The sequence below is a fragment of the Arvicola amphibius genome, chromosome 10 (assembly GCF_903992535.2).
Source record: "Arvicola amphibius chromosome 10, mArvAmp1.2, whole genome shotgun sequence".
Classification (NCBI taxonomy): domain Eukaryota; kingdom Metazoa; phylum Chordata; class Mammalia; order Rodentia; family Cricetidae; genus Arvicola; species Arvicola amphibius.
This window is the reverse complement of record NC_052056.1, coordinates 3,134,630-3,157,285: the sequence shown is the minus strand read 5'-3', so window position 1 is coordinate 3,157,285 and position 22,656 is coordinate 3,134,630. Positions and strand designations below refer to the sequence as shown.

The 22,656-nt window shown below is 47.5% G+C and overlaps 1 protein-coding gene and 1 long non-coding RNA gene across 4 annotated transcripts in view; one reads left to right on the top strand and one right to left on the bottom strand.

The window, feature by feature from the left end:
- The window catches only part of Kcnj15 (potassium inwardly rectifying channel subfamily J member 15), a 40,547-nt gene that overhangs the window by 8,797 nt on the left and 9,094 nt on the right, over window positions 1-22,656 (top strand). The gene's annotated exons all lie outside the window — the stretch shown is intronic.
- On the bottom strand, window positions 19,064-22,596 carry LOC119825501. The gene is made up of 3 exons (XR_005287226.1): window positions 22,280-22,596; window positions 19,822-19,922; window positions 19,064-19,408 (listed from the first exon to the last, which is right to left on the bottom strand). It is a non-coding gene; the product is annotated as an uncharacterized LOC119825501 (long non-coding RNA).

Sequence of the window (22,656 nt, the reverse complement as noted above, 5' to 3'; positions counted from 1 at the left end):
GAGAGAGATGCTGCCAGTTAGCATCCCTGACAGACTTACACCCTACACAAGACTGGACACGGGGTTGAGAACTTCCGACCCACACAAGGAACCTTACCGTCTGCCCCTTGCCGGCCAGGCGAGCAGGGGACAGAGGCTGAGTCTGTTAGACACAGGTTTCAGGAGTGGAAGCTGATTTGCCTGGGAGAAGTGGGTGAGTAGCTGGTCTTTGCCAGGAATGTGTTTCAGTTTTCCAAGACAATGAGCAAACTACAAGCCTGTTCTTGAACGCATTTCCAATAAATTAAAAAACAAAACAAAAAAAAAATGAGGAAAGATAATGCTGGATCCAAACTTGCTAATTACTGTTGTGATTAAAGCAAGACCTTTCATGTTAATTCTTTCATAAGATTTGCGACCTTGGAGCACAGACAGGACCTGAAAGCTAGTAGAGCCAAGGCAGTGAGAACAAGGAAGTCATGCCAGTTCCCCGGGGGCCGTGGGCCTTTTTACAGCTCCCAGTTCCTGTTTCCGGGTCTGTCTTCTGGGTTTCCCCAACGGTGCTGTGACCTTGCAGAACACGTGGTAGCAAAGTTGAAAACCACATAGGTAGCTTGGAAAAGCAATCACAGCTTTTTTGTGTTTGTTTTAGAAAAAGTAGAATGAGAGCCAGGTGTGATCCAGAACCTTCTCCAGCTCTTGGGAGACAGAGACGGGTCTGTCAGTTCAAGGTGTGCCTAGGCCATGTGTTGATGGGCACCTGAAGGAAGGGAAGCAAGCAAGAAAGACGGGAGGGAGGGACAGAAGTTAATCTAAGGAGTAACACTCATTCTGGAAATTTCCTGACAGGACAGAGAATACAAATGCATGGTAAGAGTATTTAGAATTAAGAGATAAGAGAGAGTGAAGTGCAGAGATGAGAGAGAGGGTACAGAGATGAGGGAGGGGGTGCAGAGATGAGGGGGTGCAGAGATGAGGGAGGGGGTGCAGAGATGAGAGAGGGGTACAGAGATGAGAGAGGGGTACAGAGATGAGAGAGGGGTGCAGAGATGAGAGAGGGGTACAGAGATGAGGGAGGGGGTGCAGAGATGAGAGAGTGAGGGGTACAGAGATGAGGGAGGGGGTGCAGAGATGAGAGAGGGGTACAGAGATGAGAGAGGGGTACAGAGATGAGAGAGGGGTACAGAGATGAGAGAGGGGTGCAGAGATGAGAGAGGGGTGCAGAGATGAGAGAGGGGGTACAGAGATGACAGAGGGGTACAGAGATGAGGGGGTACAGAGATGAGGGAAGGGGTGCAGAGATGAGAGAGGGGTGCAGAGATGAGAGAGGGGTACAGAGATGACAGAGAGTGAGAGGTGCAGAGATGAGAGGGGGGTGCAGAGATGAGAGAGGGGTACAGAGATGGGGGTACAGAGATGAGAGAGGGGTACAGAGAAGAGGGGGGTACAGAGATGAGGGAGGGGTTGCAGAGATGAGAGAGGGGTACAGAGATGAGAGAGGGGTGCAGAGATGAGAGAGTGAGGGGTGCAGAGATGAGGGAGGGGGTGCAGAGATGAGAGAGAGGGTACAGAGATGAGGGAGGGGTGCAGAGATGAGAGAGGGGTACAGAGAAGAGGGGGTACAGAGATGAGAGAGGGGGTGCAGAGATGAGAGAGGGGTACAGAGATGAGAGAGAGTGAGAGGTGCAAAGATGAGAGAGAGTGAGGGGTGCAAAGATGAGAGAGAGAGAGAGAGAGAGAGAGAGAGAGAGAGAGAGAGAGAGAGAGAGAGAGAGAGAGAGAAGGAGGGAGAGAGAGGTACAGAGATGAGAGAGGCAGCCCCCTAAGGGGGTAGCAGAGAACCAGCTGAGGGTTATTTGATGAGACAGGCAGCCTGGCCCCATGTAGTTTCTGGTCCTTGGAGTCCAGATGTTCCTGAGGTGAATTCCAGGTGTTCCAGATGTGGAGGAAGTGGTCCACAGAGCACTCTGGGATCTACCCTTCCCTTTGTCGTCTTCCTTTCCCCAGAAGAAAAGTGGAAGCTCTTTCCTTGGGTCAGTTTCAGAGAGAAGGTGGGAGCTGGAGGAAGAAGTCCCAGATTGCAGTCTCCATTCACAGGGCAGCTTCATCTGGGTGAGCTAATTTTCTCTACCTGAAAACCCCAGAAAAATGCCTACCACAGGGATGATGAGAGCCGCCTGTGTTGATTTGAGTGAAAGCGTTTGTAGTCAGGAGTCTTGTGTTGTATGAACTGATAGGGAACAAATGCCTTCAGATGACCGAAAAGATAATTCCTAACTTCCTCCTCCACGGGCCTAATTCCCTTATTAATCAGTTCCACTTTAAAAGGAAAAAAAAAATTATTTCGCAAAGAAATCCTAAGATCTGGTGTCTAAGTTGTGACCCCTACAAAGTCTCTAAGAACTGTCCTTTAGCCTATGCAGGGCACTGCAGGGCTGCGATTGTGGCTGTTTGGTAAAGGTCTTGCCTTGCAACCTGAAGACCTAAGTTTTAGCCTCAGAATCCATGTTAACACAGTCAGTACTTGATATCATGCAGATAATTCCAGTGCCTGAGAGGCAGAGAGAGGCAGTTCCTATCTCAGTGAAGTAGTCTTGCCTGCCTGGAAAGTGCCAGGCCAGCGGGATACCCCGTTTCAAATAATAATAATAAATAACAACAACAACAACAACAATAATAATAATAATAATAATAATAATAATAATAATGGGCCTGATGAAGAACACCCAAGTTTGCCACACCACACACACACACACACACACACACACACACACACACAAGGTATCCTACTACAAAGCCTCTTTAATTGACAAACAAGACCTGGGATGGGAGAGAACTGATTAAGAGGGTTATTTCTAGAAGCACTGTGGTTTTCCATGCTAAGTGAGTTAGATAGTATTCCCCCAGTTCTTTAGGGGCCTTTCTTCTCGTCTGTGAAGAACACACAGAGGCCTTCAAAAGGTAACGCTCCTGTGTTTTAGTTGGAGAAAGGAAGGAGTGACAAAAGAACAAGTCTGAACTTGGCACGCAAGTGAGCCGTGCTCTGGAATCCGGGTGGGTCTAGGAAAAAGCACAGACCTCAGTGGAAACATAGATGGGGGTGCAGGAAACCCCCATAAACTATAAACTGGCTGCATTCTGCTCAGGCTGGATGGAGAGAAAACCTCAAGGCTTTTGGAAACGAGGAGCAGGAACACCACGTACCTCCTGCTCTCAGGAGTCTCACTGCTACCCTGGGAATCGGAACCAGGCTAACCACCAACAGCTTGGATGCCTCCCTTGAACCTGAGCATCCAAGGCACCTGCCATTGTAGCCTAAGCTGCTGGGAGGGTGGGGGAGGGGAGGCTGGCTCTTCTCTCTAAGCTCTCCTCGCCAGCCCTTCCACTCACTCATTCTGGTCCCACCTCTCCCTGTGAGGTCCCGTCCAGTCGCGGAAGGGTTTTTCCCTCGTCTCATGGCAGTGCCCCTTCCGGGAAAGCTGGACTTTGCTTTTCCTATTAGCACCTCATTATCCATTTCCCCAAACTCTGATTTCCCCAGACTCGGATTTTCCAACCTCATAAAGCACGACCAAGCCTGCATTCCCGGAACTTCATCTTCTCTAGGCTGAGCAAGCTCTCAGTATGTCTGTGATGCGTCTGTGACTAGTGGGTACTGGCCTGCGACTGAGTGTGTTTGGGGTGGATACCTTTACACGATCAAGTCCCTGGAAGATTGATGACATTTTGTGTTTGGCTACAACAGGACCTACCATCTTTTACTGGGGCTAGGTCCGCAACAGTACTGGATCCAGAACAACGTTTACCAACAAACAGGTTTATCTGGCTGCCAGATAGTCTGTTATGAAGGGGAGCTAAGACAGAAACCTGAAAACAGGAACTGAAGGCCACTTGCTTGCTGGGTCATCCTAAAGATGGAGGGAGAGACCTCCTGGGAAGGGGCTGGGTGGCTCCCTCTCCCTCTCCTTCTCCTCCCTCTCCCTCTCCCTCTCTCTCTCCCTGTCCCTCTCCATCTCCCTCTCCCTCTCCCTGTCCTTCTCCCTCTCCCTCTCCCTCTCCGTGTCCATCTGCATGCCATCCATGCAGGACACTGTCGACTGGACACGTAGAGCTCGTGAAAGCCTGCTTGGCCTTTATATTTAAGGGGAGTGGCACTGCTAGGACCTGTGACTTTGTTGGAGTAGGTGTGGCTTTGTCGGAAGAAGTGTGTCACCGTGGAGGCAGTGTTTGAGGTCTCATACATGCTCAAGCCATGCCCAGGGGTCTCAGACCACTTCCTGTTGCCTGCACAGGATGTAGAACTCTCAGCTCCCTCTCCAGCACCACGTCTGCATGCACGCTGTCATGTCACACCGTGACAATAAGGAACTGAACCTCTGAACTGTAAGCCACTCCATTAAATGATTTCCTTTATAAGAGTGGCTCTAGTCATGGTGTCTCTTCACATCGATAGAAACCCTAATGAAGACAGGTTTCTTGCCTGAATGTATCTCTGTGCACTATGTGTGTACAGTACCTGTGGAGGTCAGAAGAGGGTGTCGGATCTGCTAGAAATGAAGGTACTGACAATTATTAGCCACCACCTGGGTTTGATAACTGGAACTGAACCTGCATTCTCTGGAAAAGTGCTGGACCATCTCTCCATCCCTTGTTTCAAATACTTGAAAGGGATAAAAGAGAGGCTGAATGCATTCTTCTGAGCCCTCTGGGCTCCTGGGGAAGAGTCCCATTAGCAGAGCCTCCTAACACTAGAGAAGCCCATCGCTCTCAGTCCTCATGGAGCAATCTGCTGCCTTGCAAAGACCAGGGACTTAAGACATTCTTGATCATTTTCTAGATGATCTACTTCAATGTCCAATCTGTCATCTACCTATCACCACCGGCAATTCCCCAGACCCCTGAGGAGTTCTCCCAGCAGAATTTAGATAGTGTATTTCCAGAGGGCAATTCATTTTAAAATATGGTAGGTTCCTAAAGTTTGGAGCTTGGAGGGCATAGGCCTGGTACTGCCTTTTGGAATATGGACAGTTAAACATTCAGAACAACCATTAAAGTTGCCAGTGAATGCTCAGATTTTCACCTTCACCATTCACCAGGCTGGAAGAGAACCTTGAGGTCATTTCATCCGAACCTATTATTTTACAGATGAGGAAAATGGGACTAATTGATAGCCAGGGATGCTAAATTACAGTTTTTCTCTCGCCAGATAGCAGGGCCAGCAGGCTCCTCCGTGTGTTCCGTTAGTTTAGAAATTGCACAAGCTGGCGAGTGTGCTATGACCCCAAGATTCCACCTTCTGTGGCTTGCAAGTGTTTATGTTTCTAACGTGGGGTTTGCAATCTCCTGCTGCAGTGACCTTTACTACTAAGGCTTCTGGGGCCTCCGGCCAGAGTGACTCACTCCTTCCATACCCAGCCAGCATTTCTAGGCTGCTCAGTATCTACGAAGTACAGCAGGTGAAACAAAATACAAGTTCCCTCTTGACCATCACAAGACCCTGATGCTGGCCAAAGCCTTCTCCACAGTTGTTGCCTTCTAGCTGTGAGCCAGGAGGCAGCGTAAGTTTGTCCAATGTCCTGCATCCCTTGGCCCCTTCCACCAAAGTACCTGTGTTCACACCCTTGAGTGTGAGTTATTTTTCTCCTTGTTTGTTTCTAGGCAGGATCTCAAGGAGCCTAGGCTGGTCTCCAACTAGCTGTGTAGTCAAGGATGACTTTGAACCGCTGAACCTCTTCCCTCCACTACTCAAATTCCAGCGTTGGAGGCATGCTACTAAGACGCCCAGTCTCTGTGGAACTAGGAATGTGAGCCAGGGCTTTGTTAGTGCTGGGTGAGGACTCTGCTGGTTGAGCTACGTCCCATCCCCATCCCTCTTCAGTGTGAGTCTATCATTTTACATGAAAATAAACTCCATAGAGCCAACATCTTGCCTGTTCATCGCATCCCAATGCCTGTACACCAATGTGCATGCAGTGGCTTTATTCTTTGAAGCAGGTGACCCTTCCTCTCCAACGCCTACCACTGTGAGCATTAATGCCTCTTTATCTTCCATCAAACCCTCAACCTATGGTCATTCTTATCCACCACCTTCTTAGTTAGCTATTTGGATAAACTTTCTAGCCATCTGGCGACTTTTGCTCTGATCCCTTCCTGGACAGCCCTCCTTCTGTTGGTGCAGATGATCCCTGGGCTTGTCTCACCTCAGTATCCTCTGAGTGTCTTCCAGGTTTCTCCATCTAACCAGCAAGTCCAACATCCTTCCCGCTATCAGCCACTCAATGCCTCTTCATGTATATCTGTGTGAATTTTACCTGATGGCAAACCAAGACGAGGGTCTACCTGGGCTCATGCACAGTTCATCCAAGTTCAGAATCCTCCAGATAATCTTCCAAGGGTACTCTCCTGGCCATCAGTCCACCCAGCTATGAAAATGATCCTTTCTGCCTGTTGAAAGTTCCAACTCCCCACCTTCTGGTCTCCACCTCTTTATAAAGTCCATTACTAATATGTTGTGCCACAACCTGGCCTTGTTCTACCTTTGCTTCTGGTTCCCCAGTGATCCTCAACCAGAGATATATACTAGAAACAAATTAAGAGCTTTTTAAAAATGAGCAAGACTTAGGTCCAGCCACATGCCCTCTCCACGAGATTCTGACTGTCTTGTGCTGAAGCCAAGGCATCAGCCCATCTGAAAGGTGCCAGTGAAAAACACTGGTGTCTGATGAAGCCTCTTATCAGTCGGGGGAGAACACTCTGGGCATTCTTCACCCACCCAAATAAAACCTGGTGATCTCTCCCTTGTGGCAAAGCTCTTTCTCCAGTTTCTTCTTGGCTGCAGGAAATTAGCAAAGACTGCTTTGACTTTCTGAATTGAAACTAATCTGACTTTCTCCTGGAAACCCCCAGTCTTCTCTATTGATCACATTCATTCGAGTGTACCCGTCAACTCTGTACCGGATATACGCAAGGTGGAGGTAAAGATCAGATCCTTGCCGGGCGGTGGTGGCGCACGCCTTTAATCCCAGCACTCGGGAGACAGAAGCAGGCGGATCTCTGAGTTCGAGGCCAGCCTGGTCTACAAGAGCTAGCTCCAGGACAGGCTCTAGAAACCACAGGGAAACCCTGTCTCGAAAAACCAAAAAAAAAAAAAAAAAAAAAAAGATCAGATCCTTGTCCTTGCTGACAATCTTTGGCAATGAGTGATGAGTGAAACACATGAACCATGGAAGACCAAATATTATCATAGAAATGGGTAAGCATCCACGAGTAAATGGGAACTGTTTAGATATGAAGAGTCTGCTGTGCTGGGTATAAAAACAATGACATACAGGGCATCTCTATCTGATGGTGTATGTTTCAGTGCTTGAACCTCATCACACTCTTTATGTATTTGAAGGACAGAAAAAGTATTAAATGCTTGCAGAATGAATGAGCAAACAAATGAATGTCTCGGAGGTGAGGCCTAATTGGAAAAGAGAGGAATTTCCAAGAAAATGAAATGGCACTATAGTTCAGAGTTTGAGGCAGGGGTAAGGGGGTTCCACCAAGGCTCAAAGTTTCATATCATAACTTTCAGTCCTAAACTGTGTATAAGGATTCTACACCCTCCTGCCTTCCTAGAGTGTTTTTAAAGTGAGAATAAGACTTGCATATTTAAAACTAGGTCCCATTTCTAATGACTAAGAGGTCAAAATGCCCCTCAACTTTAGGAAATAAATGCTGGAGATGAAAAGTGGTACTCAGGTGGGCGGAGGAAAGAATTGAGGGGCATGAAGAGGAGCCACCCAACAGGCCAATAGCCTTCCCTCCTTCTCCCTTGACCTTGACATGATTCCCAAGTTGAACTCTTGAGCTTCTTAAAGTTTCTTGTTGATTAAACTGTTTTCATGGTCATCCATGAGTGTAGCAGTATTTCCTGTGGTAATTTTATGCAGGTGTGCTGTTGGTGGGGTATGCAGCCTAAGTGAACAATGACCTGCTGTGCATGTAAAAGTTGTTGCTTTCTCTAGTCGAAACCTTTGATCAAACATACCCTAAAAAGTACAACATCCTCGGGAAGAGAAGCTACCTCTAAATGTCTGTGTGCTCTCTCAGAACATCAATGACACCTTCAGGAGTGTCTCAGTAGCCAAGACAGATAAACACACATGCATCTTAATTCAGGGGGATTTTAAAAACATGGAAACCCATTTCCTAGAAAGATAGGACAACGTGCAAGCCCAGAGCCTTTCTTTTTTTTAAAATTAATTTATTATGTATACAATGTTCTGTCTGCATGTGTGCCTGCCCACCAGAAAAGGGCACCAGATCTCATAGATGGTTGTGAGCCACCATGTGGTTGCTGGGAATTGAACTCAGGACCTCTGGAAGAGCAGCCAGTGCTCTTAACCTCTGAGCCATCTCTCCAGCCTCTGCCCAGAGCCTTTCAAAGTCAACAATTTAGAAAACTTTGCATGCAGTGATAAGGGCATAGGAACCACTCATGTGCTCCTGGTCGTGCCTTTGATGGTAATTTATGTTTCATCTTATGAACTGACTAATGATCCACTTCCTGGTTCGTGTGCTGGCACATTCTAGAGTCATGAGTCATAAAACAGTTTTAGAGACTTATCCTATGCCAGGGTCTGTTGCTGAGAGCACAGGAGGAACTCAGCCCAACCCGTGTGCCATGCGGAAGGGAGGGGCACAAAGCTCTGGAGCTTTAGGCTACAGGAGTAAGGAAGGTGGTGTCACAACTCCCTAGTGGTGAAGGAGATGGAGAACTCTTTACTGCCTCTGCGCTGGGAGGCGGGGAAAACAAGCACTGATTACAGCTTCAGAATGGTTGCTATCAGAATGGTTGGCTCTTCACACAGGGAAGACAGGAGGAGAAGTAGAGCCAAGGTGACCTGGACTGTGAGAGGCAACTCCAGAGAGTTGGCGGGGGGCTGGATGAAAGAAACCTGCAATTTGGGTTCAGAGTTGTCATTTCGTGAAATAGGAAATGAGGAGCAATGAGGTTTGAACCAGGGGTAGAATGGGATAGGGGTTGCAATTCCTATCCACACAGAAGTTCTCATTTTTAAGAAACTGTTCTGGCATTTTAGAAAAATTGACTGTAAAATGGGGGTGGCATGAAGAAGGTTCATTGTAGCCTGAGAAACAGCAGACAACATGTTAAAATGATTTGCAGAGAAGACACTTAGGTCTGCACCAGGATGGTCTCAAAAGAACAGAGAAGCAGACGTGGAAACAGATTGTGCAGGAGCTGAAACAAGATTATAGAGCTACAGCTCCCAGGGAGGGGAGATGGAGATGGAGCTCTGTGTCTGACTTGTATGACCGTGGGACTGATCAAAGAACATGGAACAATAGTAGGTTCAAGGGAAAGGCTGATGACATCCCCCTTGATAACATCACACTGTAGCCTCCAGGCAATGCTGACATCCTCCATCAGCAAAGAGTATGCATGGTACAGAAGTGGAGAGTCCCTTGACTCAGCCCCTAACTGCAGCTGATATGCAGAGTCATTCATTATAGGACTCTGGGCTACTGCTCTACAACGGCAGATTCACGTTTCCTTTTCTTTTCTTCATACATGCACACACTCAACACACACTACAGCCCCACTGCGTCCTGGGCCCAGGTACATATAGTATAAGTAGTTTACACTCCATTGGGAACCCCTGAGCTATGATGGAGGGAGGGCTGGCATTGAAAACAGACAGACCATGGTCTAGACATAATCACAGGCCAACTCTTAAATTTATCTCGACTTATTTTTATCAGAGTCTCACTGGTCATTCTGAAATTTGGACTTAGAAGTATGTACACTGCCAACACAGTGCTGGACGCGTGTACACGGACGCGTGTACAAGGACGCGTGTACACTCTCAGCCCTCATTTTGCTAATTATCTTATTACACACAGGCATGGAAGCAAACAGTTCCACACGGGGAGCTAAGGGGTCTCGGAGATAAAAGCCCAGTCAACATGGAGGGAAATGCTGAATCCATCACCACAACTAAGAAAAGCACCTTACTGGAACGATCAGTGTCTCAAAACAAAATCAGAAAAAAAAATTCAGGAGGCAAAAGGAGGCAGGTTTTGCAGAAGGGAGACCATGGCGAAAGGTGAAAGGTATTGTTAGTCAACAGAGCCAGCTATCAAGACAGCTGTGAGTCACTCCGCTTGTGCAGGCAGAGGGCCGGGGAATGCTCCGTGTCAAAGCCTGCTAGCAGGTGGGCTCTCATAGCCCAGGGGTGAGGTTTTGACTAGAGGATAGTGGGTGTTGCTGATCTGGGCAGCAGATGACTTTACAGGATCCTCTGAGGTAGCAGAATGTAGAACATGCTTAAAGGAAAATGACCTGAGACAGGAACTTCAGCGCAGCGCAAAGCTATTGTCAGCAAAGAAGGACAGACCAAGTGATGGGTTTGGGACCAGAAGAATCTACTAACAGAGGACTTAAAATGCTTAAAAGAAAATTGCAGGAAGTTCAAAAATGCAAAACTTGAATGTGCCCCACACAACAAGCCCTGTGGGGAATCTGTGCAAGCAAAGGGAGGGAGTAACCACACCCTGCTGAGGGCCTTAGCCTCCCCCAGCTCACAAATCTCAATTTTCCGGCCACACAGCCTGAGTGTGACTCTCCTTGACTACTTTTCTTATCCTATGTGCTGAGGATGAAGTACTTGCTTCTACACTGGAACATGTGTGTTTTTTCCTTGTCATAATTCCCTTAATAATCTAGTACCACTGTTTTCTAGAGCCAAAGCCAGGCAAGTAGGGCCAACTGTAGATTCACATTCAAAAGGTCAGGAGTGATGTAATTTTACTAACAGAGAGCTAACCATCTAGATAGTTGGGTTTTAGAGGGACCCCTGCAGCTTCACTACATAGAATATTCTAGAACAAAGATGACTTGAGACAGGGACCTCAAGTATGAGCCTGTTGGAGTTTCACCAGAACTATACACACCCAGAGATGACTGGAAGTTTACAGAACTGTAAAGAGAGCTGGCAGTGTCTGGGGGAATCGCCAAGTTCATTCTGTGAGGCAGACTAGGAATAAACAGCTGGAAAACACGGAAGACTGATCTGAAGAGAAAGTGAAACAGCTCCGTTAAGAACGGGAGGGGCCCAGAGCTGAGAGAGCGTGAACAGAACCTCTGGTGGGTGTCCTATGGTAGTCCCCACAGCCCCAAGACAGGCATCTTGGGTTCTATTTTCATGCCCTGGTCTGTTGGTCTGGCAGTGGCAAGAAGCTGTAGGGCACACAGAACTAATGTGGAGGCACCGCCAAGGGCTGCCAACCACAGTCCAGCCCCAGGTCTACCATCCAAGAGGGGTCTCTTGTCTGTAACAGGGCTGAGGACAGATCCAAGCAAGAATATGGGCACTGACCGACCAGCTTTATAAGAGTTAACTCATTTCAACCAGGAAACTTAGTGTTCTTTTGCCACTTCCATCATCCATGGCTTTTGTCCCTCTTAATATCACCCTCACCCTCTCAGACATCAAAAGATTAGATGCTTCGTCTCTGCTTCTGTGAGCTGTGGACCTAGGTAATTAATCCCATGTTATTTTCCACTAAAACCAGTTCCACGGTAGAGCACATACAGTAATTAAAACTTATTTTCAGGCCTAGGGTAATAGCTCGGTTCCTTAAGTGTTTGCCTTGCAAGCATACAGATCTGCGGTTGAGCCCCCAGAACCCACATGAGAAGCCAGGTGTGGTGGCGTATTCAGTCTTCGCATTAGGAAGGCAGGGACAGGGGGATCCTGGGGAAATTTGTCTAACCTGCCTGGTCTATTTGGTAAGCTCTAGATCACTGAGATCTTTTTGTCTTAAGAGAAGTTCATATAAACAAGACAAAAGTAGTCTTTGGGAAGCTGTAATAGGGCACACAAACATGAACTGAGAGAGTTGATTCATTCAGTCGACGGTGTCGTGTGTGTGTGTGTGTGTGTGTGTGTGTGTGTGCTGCTCCTCCTCTCATTTTGGATGGAGAGGACCTGTGTCCCCTCCTTCAGAGTGTGAGTCTCATCTGGTGCGTTCTGCAGCCAGCATGGTCAGGGTGACCAAGCCAGAGCTGCCTGTCCTGACTCAGCAGTCCCAGCTTGGTGTGAGCCTCACAGGAGCTGCGTGACCAGGAGTGGTCAAGACCTCAGTCTCCAGCTATGTTTCCCAGCAGAAAAGCTTTTAGATTAGAGCCAGAGCTGGGAAGGAGTTGCTGACTACAGGACCCTTGTGTAACACTGCATCGTGATGTACAAATGATGCTTTCGGGCTGAACATTTTTTCAGAGGGAATGCCGTCGGTTGAAGCAGGTTTCCCTCAGGGCCCTCCCTATCATGATATACGGCAAAGTGAACCTTTGTGTCCCTGTACCGTAATTTATGGGTTGACATAACTCATATCTTCTCTTTTATGCTTGGGGTGACACTAGTGACTGCCACCCACAGGAAAAATGGGAAGTCAGCCACTCGGGCCCCTTCCTGGGTCATCTGTCCTATGGTTCAGAGGAGGACCCCGGCTCACCCCGACACAGTGTGAGCTGCGGCCCTTCAGCCCTGGTTGGCCTCACATGAGGCAGTGGGAGCTGAAGATCCTCAGACTTCAGCTAATAATTTCCGAATAAGAATTTTCATGCTAAGTGATCCCCAGGAAATGTGTGCATATTTTGAAACTCAATAATTGTTGGTCTCTAAAGCCGTGTGAATTCAACAGGCTTAGAAGCTCAGGACTATAATCCCAGTATTCAGGAGGCAAAGGCAGGAGGAACACCATGAGTTCAGTTCCAGAACGTTGTAGGCTATAGAGCAAGATCCTGTCTCAAACAATACTAAATACACATACACATATGATTACAATATTTATGATTATTCATCTCCCCTAACCAAGGTTTGGGACACACATATATGGTGTATGAAGATTCTTATTTTAATGGACATGTATGTTCACTTAAAACTACATACCATGTATAAGCATTTAAAGGGATAAAGTAAGGCTCAATAGGAGTCACTGTTTATATATTTGATATATAATATCAATATTTTTCATGTCTATATCCACCTGCATTATACTTCACCACACTAGAGACCCCTGGGCTAAGCAGGCAGAGCACTATGTAGAACCCTGCTCTCTGATATGCTGATTGACACACCGCATACACGATCTTCATAGGGAGACTTTCATCAGGCTAAGCTGGGTGCACTAATGCCCATCAATCTGAGGAATATGCAGATAATTTCCTCTCCAAGCTAGTGCTTATGCTGTCAATCAGCATATGAAATCTAGATCTTCATTTCCAGTTGATCATTCCTGTGGGCGAAGGGTCCCCCACATGCTTAGCTGTGGACCCATGTTCACAGCTACAGCACTGGGTGCGGTGTCTAAATGAGAGGCATGGTTATGAGCCAGGGGTCTCTGAGTTCGTTCGGACAGCACCTCTGCCCCCCTTGGTCCTCCCTTAAATGTTAAGTCCCTCATATGCATCTAGGTTTATCTTTTAGCATGAGTGATAAAGGCTGGGTAGAGGCCTCACTCTGTGAAGAGCTTGTGACGTAAACACGGAGACCTGAATTTGTTCCCCGGGACCCTCATAAAAATAAACTGCTATAATAATTGAATCTAAAATTCCTGTAGAGACAGGAGAATCCCTGGGCTTGCTGACCGGCTCAGAGAGCTGAATCAGCATGATTCTTGGTTCAGTGAGAGACTGTGTCAAAAAGTAAGAAGGTCAGGCGGAGGTGGAGCACACCTTTAATCCCAGCACTCGGGGCACAGACAGGCGGGTCTCTGTGAGTTCGAGGCTAGCCTGGGCTACAGTGTGAGTTCTAGGACAGCCAGGGCTACACAGGGAAACCCTGCCTGGAAAAAATTATATAAATAAAAGTAAGATGAATAGTGATTGAAGAAGACATATACAACATCAACCTTTGCACGTCATACATATATGCACACACATGCACCCACATACCTGCATGCAGTGCAAGTGTGTGTGTGTGTGTGCACACACACACACGATGAGCTGAGCACCCATCCATCTACAACCCATCTTTGAGCAGAAAAGACGCATTCCAGAGCAGAGATGGAGGGCAGCAGAGGTGCTGACAACATGCGAAAGGCCGAGGAGATAGGCAAGGAAAGTGTTAGCATCGGAGCCCATGCGTCAGCTGGGCTGTGAGGAGCGAAGAGGAGTTTGCAAGGCGGAAAGGTCTCCGGAGTGACTGACCTGCCTGAGCAAAGGCATCAGGCAGGAATCTGCTGTATCAGCAACCCCTCCGGGCCAAGCGCAGACTCCTCAGCCAATTAGAGGAAGCCTCAAGCGAACAGAAAATAATAGTCCTCGCTGTTCGCTGCAAACTAGGCTCTTGGACTTGCACAACTGGAACATGTCTGAGAGTAAATGATTCCACAGATTTGGCTGTGGCAGGGTATGGAAATTTTCTCCCATGGACACGGTAAGTACATCTCGTTTACAGTAATATCTGGACGGACTGAGAATGAGCCGTGCCGGGGGAAATTGAATTTTCAGATTAACGGCATAAAATGGAAAGTCTGGTTGGAAAGCCTTTCTAATTGTGTTTCCTTTGAAGAGATGAGAACTGTTGGAGGCGTAAAGCATCTCACTTTAATCTTACCTGGAGAGGCAGAGAGAGGGAGAGCACACTGTGTGTTCAGCCCTGCCGACCGCCTTGTGAAAGGCGTATTAGAACCAGACATAGTGGCGCATGCCTGTTATCCCAGCACTGGCAATGCAGAGGCAGGGGGGTTACTATGAGTTAAGGCTAGCCTGGTCCACCCTGGGCGTCTGATGCCAGCTTGACTACAGAATGAGACCCTCTCCATCACCTCTGAGACCTTCTCTTCCTCATTCTGTATCGCCCTCACTGCGCCCCAGACACCCGCTGACTCTACGGGAGCCCACAGCCCACAGGTTCTCACCTCTCTCAAGCAGCTGGCCCCAGCCTGGGCTATACCTCAGTCTTTATTCAGCTTGAATGACTGGTGGTGCTAATTAATTAGGATGTCAGGATCTGGGTTTGCCAAGCCATTCTGTATGGTATCAAAGCAACCACCCGGTGAGCATGTTAAATCTTGTCTTTCCTTTGAATAAAACCTAAGAAGTTTCTCATTTTCCCAAGACATGAAGACATGACAGATCTCAAAGAATTCCCAAGGCCCTAACTTCTCGCCTGGACCATGTAGCCTCCCCGTACCAGCCTTCCTTTCTGGAAGGTACCGAGCTCCATCTACCAGGGCTGTTGCCACAGACACCGGTTCTCACCTGACCAGATGTTGTTCGGTTTCTTCACTCCTCCCTGGGAAACCTTCCAGGAACCCCAGACTAGAACACACCACACCACACACCCACGCTTTCTTCTGTCTTCCAGGCTGGACTCCCTCCCCAGAACACCCAGGTTTGTCTTTGAATGGCTGCCTGATGACTTGTGCAAGGCCCCACCTCCCCGTCCTGTTCTAGAGGACAAAGCCAGCGACTTGTCTTCACTGACGGGTCCACACGGCACTCAGCTCACAGTAGGTACACAGCAAGTTCCTGCTGCAGGTGGACACACACTGAAGAAATGAAATATCTTTTCAGCCTGTCGCATGTTTTCCTCTGTGTGTTTTTAGATGCTGCAGATAATGGTTCTTTTGGACCCATGAGAACTTTGTAGATTCAGATAGAATTCTCCGCACTTCCTCTGCGGCGAATGCAATTTCCTCATGGCCAGTGGTCTGTGTGCTCCTTCTGCTGGGAGTCTATAAATTGACAGTGAATTCTCTTGTGACACGTGGTACAGCAGATGGATTTTAACCTCTCAGTCTCTGGGGTCCGGGTCTTATCATCCCTCCATTCTGTACTTGAGGACACCAGGTCTCCGAAGGGTTAAGAATCTGTCCAAAGCTGCACAAGGTAGTGTCAACAGGAACACAGTGAGTACTCGGTCCATCTTCACGCTACAGTGCTCAGTGTATCTTTAAGGACTAGAGGATGTCATGCTCAGCTTGACTCTGAAGGAGAGGTGGGATGAGCCAACAGCAGAAGGAAGGAGAACCTTCAGGAAAGAATCAAGCGTTCCCAGACACGGAGCCCTGAGGGCACTGAGCTATTCTGGAAGAGGCCAGCACTGAGCTGGAAGCCAGGCTCGTCCTAGAGAGAGCAAAGCTGAGGAATGAGGGCCTGAGCGGCAGGCACGGTGCCTTTTAAAGATTCCTTATCACCTGCCCCACCGGGAGTGGGAGCCACTGGAAGATTTGTGAGTCCATGCTCTGTGTGCACATGCACCCTGCAGGACGAGTATGTCTTCTCCTTCCTGGAGAGAGCTCTGCTGCAACCATGGTCATCCTTAGGCAGAGCTGCGGCTCCCTGGTTCTCAGAAACACCATGCACCACTATGAAGAGCAATGAAGACATACGGCTCTCAGCTGTTTTCTCTCATTTCCTCCACTGTTTCCATGTCAGAGGACAGGGTGCCACGGCTTCTAGAGCAGTGGGTGTTGGACTGCATCCCTTGGGTGTGAGCTCAAGATACTGACATAATGTCCATGCCTGATATCGTGTGTGCCGCTGTGTTGGAAGGGAGATTGTGGTTATTTATTTATTTTAAAAGTTTTTGCTACGTTTTTAGTGAGTGAGGAGTGTGTGTGTGTGTGTGTATGTGTGTGTGTGTGCGTGTGCATGAGTGTGTGTAAGTGCCACAGTATATGTGTGGAGGTCAGAGGATAACTTATAGAAGCTGGTTCTCTTCTTCTGTCATGCATGTCCCATGAATTGAAATCAGATTATCATATTTGGCAGCAAAGATTCATGCTATATTTATAATATAAATAATATTTTAGACCTCTGACTGTGTTTTTGGGGAAAGTAAAGAGAGAAGGCTGGGCTAGGTCGACTGCCATTACCAGAACCATTGTGTTTAGACTGTATAACTTAATCTAAATCCAGGCCCACATGCCTGGTGAATGAGAGAGGGTCTCAGATGAAGGAAGAAAGGGAACTCTTTATTTTCAGTGACTTTACTCATACAAACTTCCGTCTTCTTTACTTTCAATGTGTGCAGCAGACTACAGGTGTGTCAGCTCCAGCAGTGACCCCGTCACAGCCACAGCCACCGCCACTCTATTGGCTTCCCAGTGACTTTGAATGGCCATTTCTGTTCACTGCACTCAGAACAATAGCTTTCGCTTAATGACTGTAAAAATGGCTTTTACACACTGACTTACCTCGGGACTGTACAGCGATGCTATTGCTGGTAATCCCCATGATTTGTCTTTATCTACTTAAATGCTGTACTCCAAGAAGGCAATCGTGTGTCACCCAGAAAGTGCTTCCCAGCCAGGCATGGTGGCACACACCTTTAACCCCAGCAGTCGGGAGGCAGAAGAAGCTTGAGGCCAGCCTCACGTACAGAGTGAGATCCAGGCCAGCTAGAGCTGTTGTACGGAGAAACCCTGTCTTGAAAAGCAAAACAAAACAAAAGTGGTTCAGAACCCCTGAGCCAAATTTTCAAAAATAAGACCAGGGCTGGGAATGTGATTCGGTCGGTGGAAAGCTCACCACCATGGGCAAATTCCTGGGTTTAAGCCCAAGCGCTGCATGAACCTGGCATGGTGGCACATGCCCACCATCCCCCAAACAAACAATAGATAGGACTAGACTACCAGCTTCCAAGTCGTTTCTGAGAATCATTCAGGAAAAGGCTGCATCCCAGTGCCACAATGCCACAATGCCTGTGTTTGTTTTCAGAGTTCCTAGTACCAAGACACTGTTCTTCTAAGAACACTGTCTATGTATAAAACCCGGTCTTTACATGTTTTGTCCTTCTAATCTACTCTGGAAGGTAGATTTGTCCTTCTCAAAGAATATAAGATTTAGGACAGCCGGGCGGTGGTGGCGCACGCCTTTAATCCCAGCACTCGGGAGGCAGAGGCAGACGGATCTCTGTGAGTTCGAGGCCAGCCTGGTCTACAAGAGCTAGTTCCAGGACAGGCTCCAAAGCCACAAAGAAACTCTGTCTCGAAAAACCAAAAAAAAAAAAAAAAAAAAAAAAGATTTAGCACATATGCCGGGTGGTGGTAGTGTATGCCTTTAATCCCAGCACTTGAGAGGCAGAGGCAGGCAGATCTCTGGGAGTTCAAAGCCAGCCTACAAGAGCTAGTTCTGGGACAGGCACCAAAGCTACAGAGAAACCTTGTCTCAAAAAAAAAAAGATTTAACACATATAAATAAAGACCAGTGTGCTATCTATAAGTCCATACACATATATACATATATAGGGAACACATATACATGCATTTCAGATCAACCATAAATAATTTTAGTGTATGAATACTATTATTAAATATTACCATAGTTATAATAAAAAGTATATGCGATCCATTTTAAATTCAGATTTAACCGAGCATCTTGTGTCATATCTGGCAATCCTAACAGGACCAAAATTGAGCCAAACACCCTCCAGTTAATTAAGTACAGATGACATCAGTGTATCGTGTGTCCCTGTTTACCCATGAAGGCTAGCTAACTGTCATAGGGCTAAGGTTTTGACTGAACGTGAAAACATTTTGAAATTGGAAACGGGCCCTGTCACTCAGAGATCACATGTGACTAGGTGTTGAAGCAAACAGTTCAGACGTATCTCTGGTCCTCTCATCGTCCTCTGTGTTAGACTGTCGGTATGCACGGTGCTCCCCTGAGACCTGAGTGCTCCAGTTCCCATGTCACAGGCATGTGGTCAAAGCACGGACTGACTGAGCCGGGGTTGTGAAACACTTTGACACGGGTCCCGCTCCTAAGTAACTTGGTTCCAAACCAAGCAAGAGTCAGTCATTTCCTTTGTCTGGAATACGATTCCCATTAGGATAATAACGAGCAGGAAAATCAACAAGCAGAGGAACTCCAGCCGCAACGGCAGGTGAATCGCACTGAAACCCACGCGTCACCATCGAATCACCCAGGTCACAACTCCATTAAAAAAAAAAAAAAAAAAAGATAAAAGTATCATGGAGCCTGAAGGAAAAGACACCACATTCACAAGATGCTTCCTGTGCTTCTTTGCCTTTGTCACCGTAAAAGTAAAATAGATGCCGAGACTTCACGTGGGAGATTTATTTAGGGAAGTCAATCCGAAGTGTTGTAAATTACTTTAAGGACGTATGGCGAGAAGGCAGCGCTGCCTGCTCAAACACCTTCAAAGATAAGAACTAAGGAAAGTCATCTCCTTGTTCCCTCCACACTTGCATTTTCATCAAAACACATGATATAAGATGCTTGTTTGCCCCACAGTCTGTCCTCCAACATACTCAAGTCAAACAATCCCCAAGGCTCTGCCTTCTCCTTTACCAAACGGAACTGCTAATCCATCTTCTTCCCAGCGTTTGAATTGATCTCAACAAGAGCGGCAAGCGAGACTGAGAGACTTCGGGAGAAACGCGTTCCCTGAGGAGAACATTTTGGAACGTTAACACAACACTCTTCGCCTTGTTGTTTTTTCCCTCCAGACATAAATTTCCCTGATTCACCAATCACCTCACAACAATGCATGTCCAAGCCACGCTGTGATTAAAGGGGAGAGGATGCCTATTACCCGCGTTCTTCACATGTTGGAGCAAGCGAGACCGAGGGTGGTAAACCAAAGGAAATTTCCACTTGCTCCTAGCTGCTGCACGTCGTCCCTAGTCTATAAGAAAGCCTGCTGTTATTAGGGAAGAATGTTCAGCTGAAGTTGATCACTCGTAACAACAGACAGATGTATAATGTTTTATTTGGGTTAGCTAGCTCTCCTGCAAGTAAAGAGCCTAAAATTAAACTGTCTTTACAAAAATACACAGCAAATGATAGCTCTGACTTACTCTAGGGCTCAGATTCTTTGCCATGGAGAATGGAAAATGAGTCTGCTGAGCATGATATCCGTTTAGACTTGTCCTTGCTGGGGAGAGAAGAGGTTGACATTCTATGGAATGAAAAAGAAATTAGAAGGAATCTGCATTGAGGAAAAAGGGTACAACTATGCAAACCACATTTAAGGATGGAAAGGGAGCTCTTTTTTAATACTTATGGAATTTAAAAGAATAATAACGGAACAAAGACATAGGAAGACAGCTAAACATTTGACCACACAGGCAAATGGGCTTCTGACAGGGTCCCATGGGTTGCAAAATTGGGCTTTAGTCATTGAAGCGACATTTGTTGCTTGCCCTGTGTGTCACAGGGTAAAGGATAAATTTCTCCAAGCCACCCCTGCAATCTTTTGGGAAACTGAGTTCCTTTTAAGGCTTGAGCTCATGGGAAGCACCTCCAGAAGTTTGGGCTTATTAGCTTAGAGGTGGGACCCATGGGAGAAGAGCGAGCTCCCCCAAGGGATGCTGATGCTGCGATTGAAGGGTGCATACACTTCAAGGCCTCCTGTGTTCATAATCCAGTGAGTGGACAGCTAGAGACATGTCATGTTAACCAGGAATGACCTCTGCTGATGGAGAGGCCTGGGAAGCACGATTGTGTTCCAGCCTGAGGCCAGTTAGCTGCTGGCTGAGGAGTCTTTCACACTCTTGGATCCTCTTTAGATCTGGGCAATCTGAACCAGATCAGTATTCCCTAGACAGCTTCCAAATGTCAGACCAAGGCTGGACGCTTCTGCTCAGGTGTGGTATGAGTGAGTGCCATGCACACCCCTCGTGGTACAGGAGCTAACACTTGGCCCCACAATGGCAGAGCCAAGGAAGGACGTGGACGAATGCATATCTCTTATGTGACATCCAAGCTGGACTTGCTACAAATGCCTTTAACGCTACTTTGCCTTTAACGAGTCAGACGATGCTTGGGGACCCATCCCTGGAGTCCAGCTATCTCTGCAGGTCAGGCCTCCAGAGTTCTTACTCAGTGTGGAACTGAGGGCCTCTGTAGGATGGTGCTTACGCAAGGAAGAGACTTGGAGTAATTTTCAACGGAGTGTTCCCCATCCAAACCTCTCCAGCTCTTCGTCATCATTGTTTATTCCCTGAGACAGTCCACTTGAGCTTCCGTGCTTTGGGGACATTTCGAGGACAGCTGCAACTTCCTGGCAGAGGGCTCACAGACACATAGCTGAGCCTTCATCAGGAATTACGGCCGTTAACAGTAGTAACTGTGTTAGGCTCTACATGAGGGTCAGATGCGGTGCGTACACAAGGGCTGGCAGGGCATAAGCGATGAGTAAGGGATGGCTGCTTATTCTACGACAGGGCAACCATGCAGCGTGCAGTTTCGTCACAAGTCACCGAGAAAAGGCAGGTGTCACCATGTCCCTGTGATGGTGTCGTAGCTAGGAGGACAATGCCAAGGGTAGACAGAGCTGGTTCTCTGGACAAGATCTGCTGCCTCCTGGCTGAATGTATGTGCATAAATTACCTAATCTCTCCACTCTTAAGCTCCCCACTTAGGAAGTACATTGTTTTTTCTTCTGCTGGTAAAGGGACCGATGAAATAAAAAAAAATGATGTTGCTTTAAAAAGCCCCCTCCTGAAATCAAAGCTGTCGGTGGCACAGAGGTAAAGACCCAGGACATTCCGTGTCTTTGAGATTACAGGTCACGGAGCCATCAGATCCGCAGATCAAAGGAAGTTTGGAATGGAGGAGTGGGTCTCCTATGTGCCATCTTCTGAAGAGTCACCTGTGTCTTGTACCTAAGTGCTGGCTTTGAAATGACCTCCTTCCCTAGGCTGTGCTTAGAGACCAGACACACCCCTCTTCCTGCAGACGTCCGGTTAGACTGCCATTATTTCTTTGCTCCAAGTTCTCATCCTAAGGCCAGCCTTTGGAGCATTTGGCGGTCCCATGAGGGCGATTTCAGACGTCTATGCCTTTCTTTAAATTCCATATTTTTAGACTAGCATGGAATCTGAAGTGAGGGTTTCTCTGTGCCAATTTTCACTAGGTTTTGTCTCTGGAACCCAGACCTCCAAAACCTCCATGACTCACGCAAGCATCCCTTCTCGCCTGTTACAAGTTAGCAGCCGCTCTGAGATGGTCCAGCCCTGGGCATCATCTTCCTCCCCCTTCCCCAGAATAAGGAGCAAAACAGCTCAAGAGCAGCCCAGGAGCATCACAAGACCCATGCACGAGCCCAGTGCCTCTGCTGGGGTGTGATGAACCACTCATGCAGAAAAGTCACATGACCTCCCCACCCAGGCAGCAGAAGCACATCCAGCCCGAAGGCCTAGGTCAGGATCCTTTATGGGATCCAGCAGTGAAATGCTGGGAATAGCTGGAATCAACATCCAATTACACGCAATAACCGAATGCCACACAACTCTACCTGTCGAGACCACTGACCTGGGAAACCAGCTCGTGAATATGCTGGTGTGCATGGGCAAAGCGATGGGTGCCCTGCCCCATGCTGGAGAAGTTAAACTGGGTTGGGAACTCTGCCAGCCAGTCTTTGCAGGGAATGGATGATGGTTTTGCAGAGGAGAGAGGAACCCAGTACAAGGCTGTAGCTCAGATCTCCTGGTGTGTGTTTGTGTGACCTGTCACAGGGTCCAAAGGACAGTAAGCCTGGCTGGTTTTATTTTCAATTACTTTTAAACCTTTCGAGTTCAGTGATCCCTGAACAGATTCTTGTCAAGCACTTTGTCCTACTTAATATTTAAGCCTGCATATACTTAACATGACATTTAAACTCGGCAATCTCTGGGCTTGTAGATTATCGA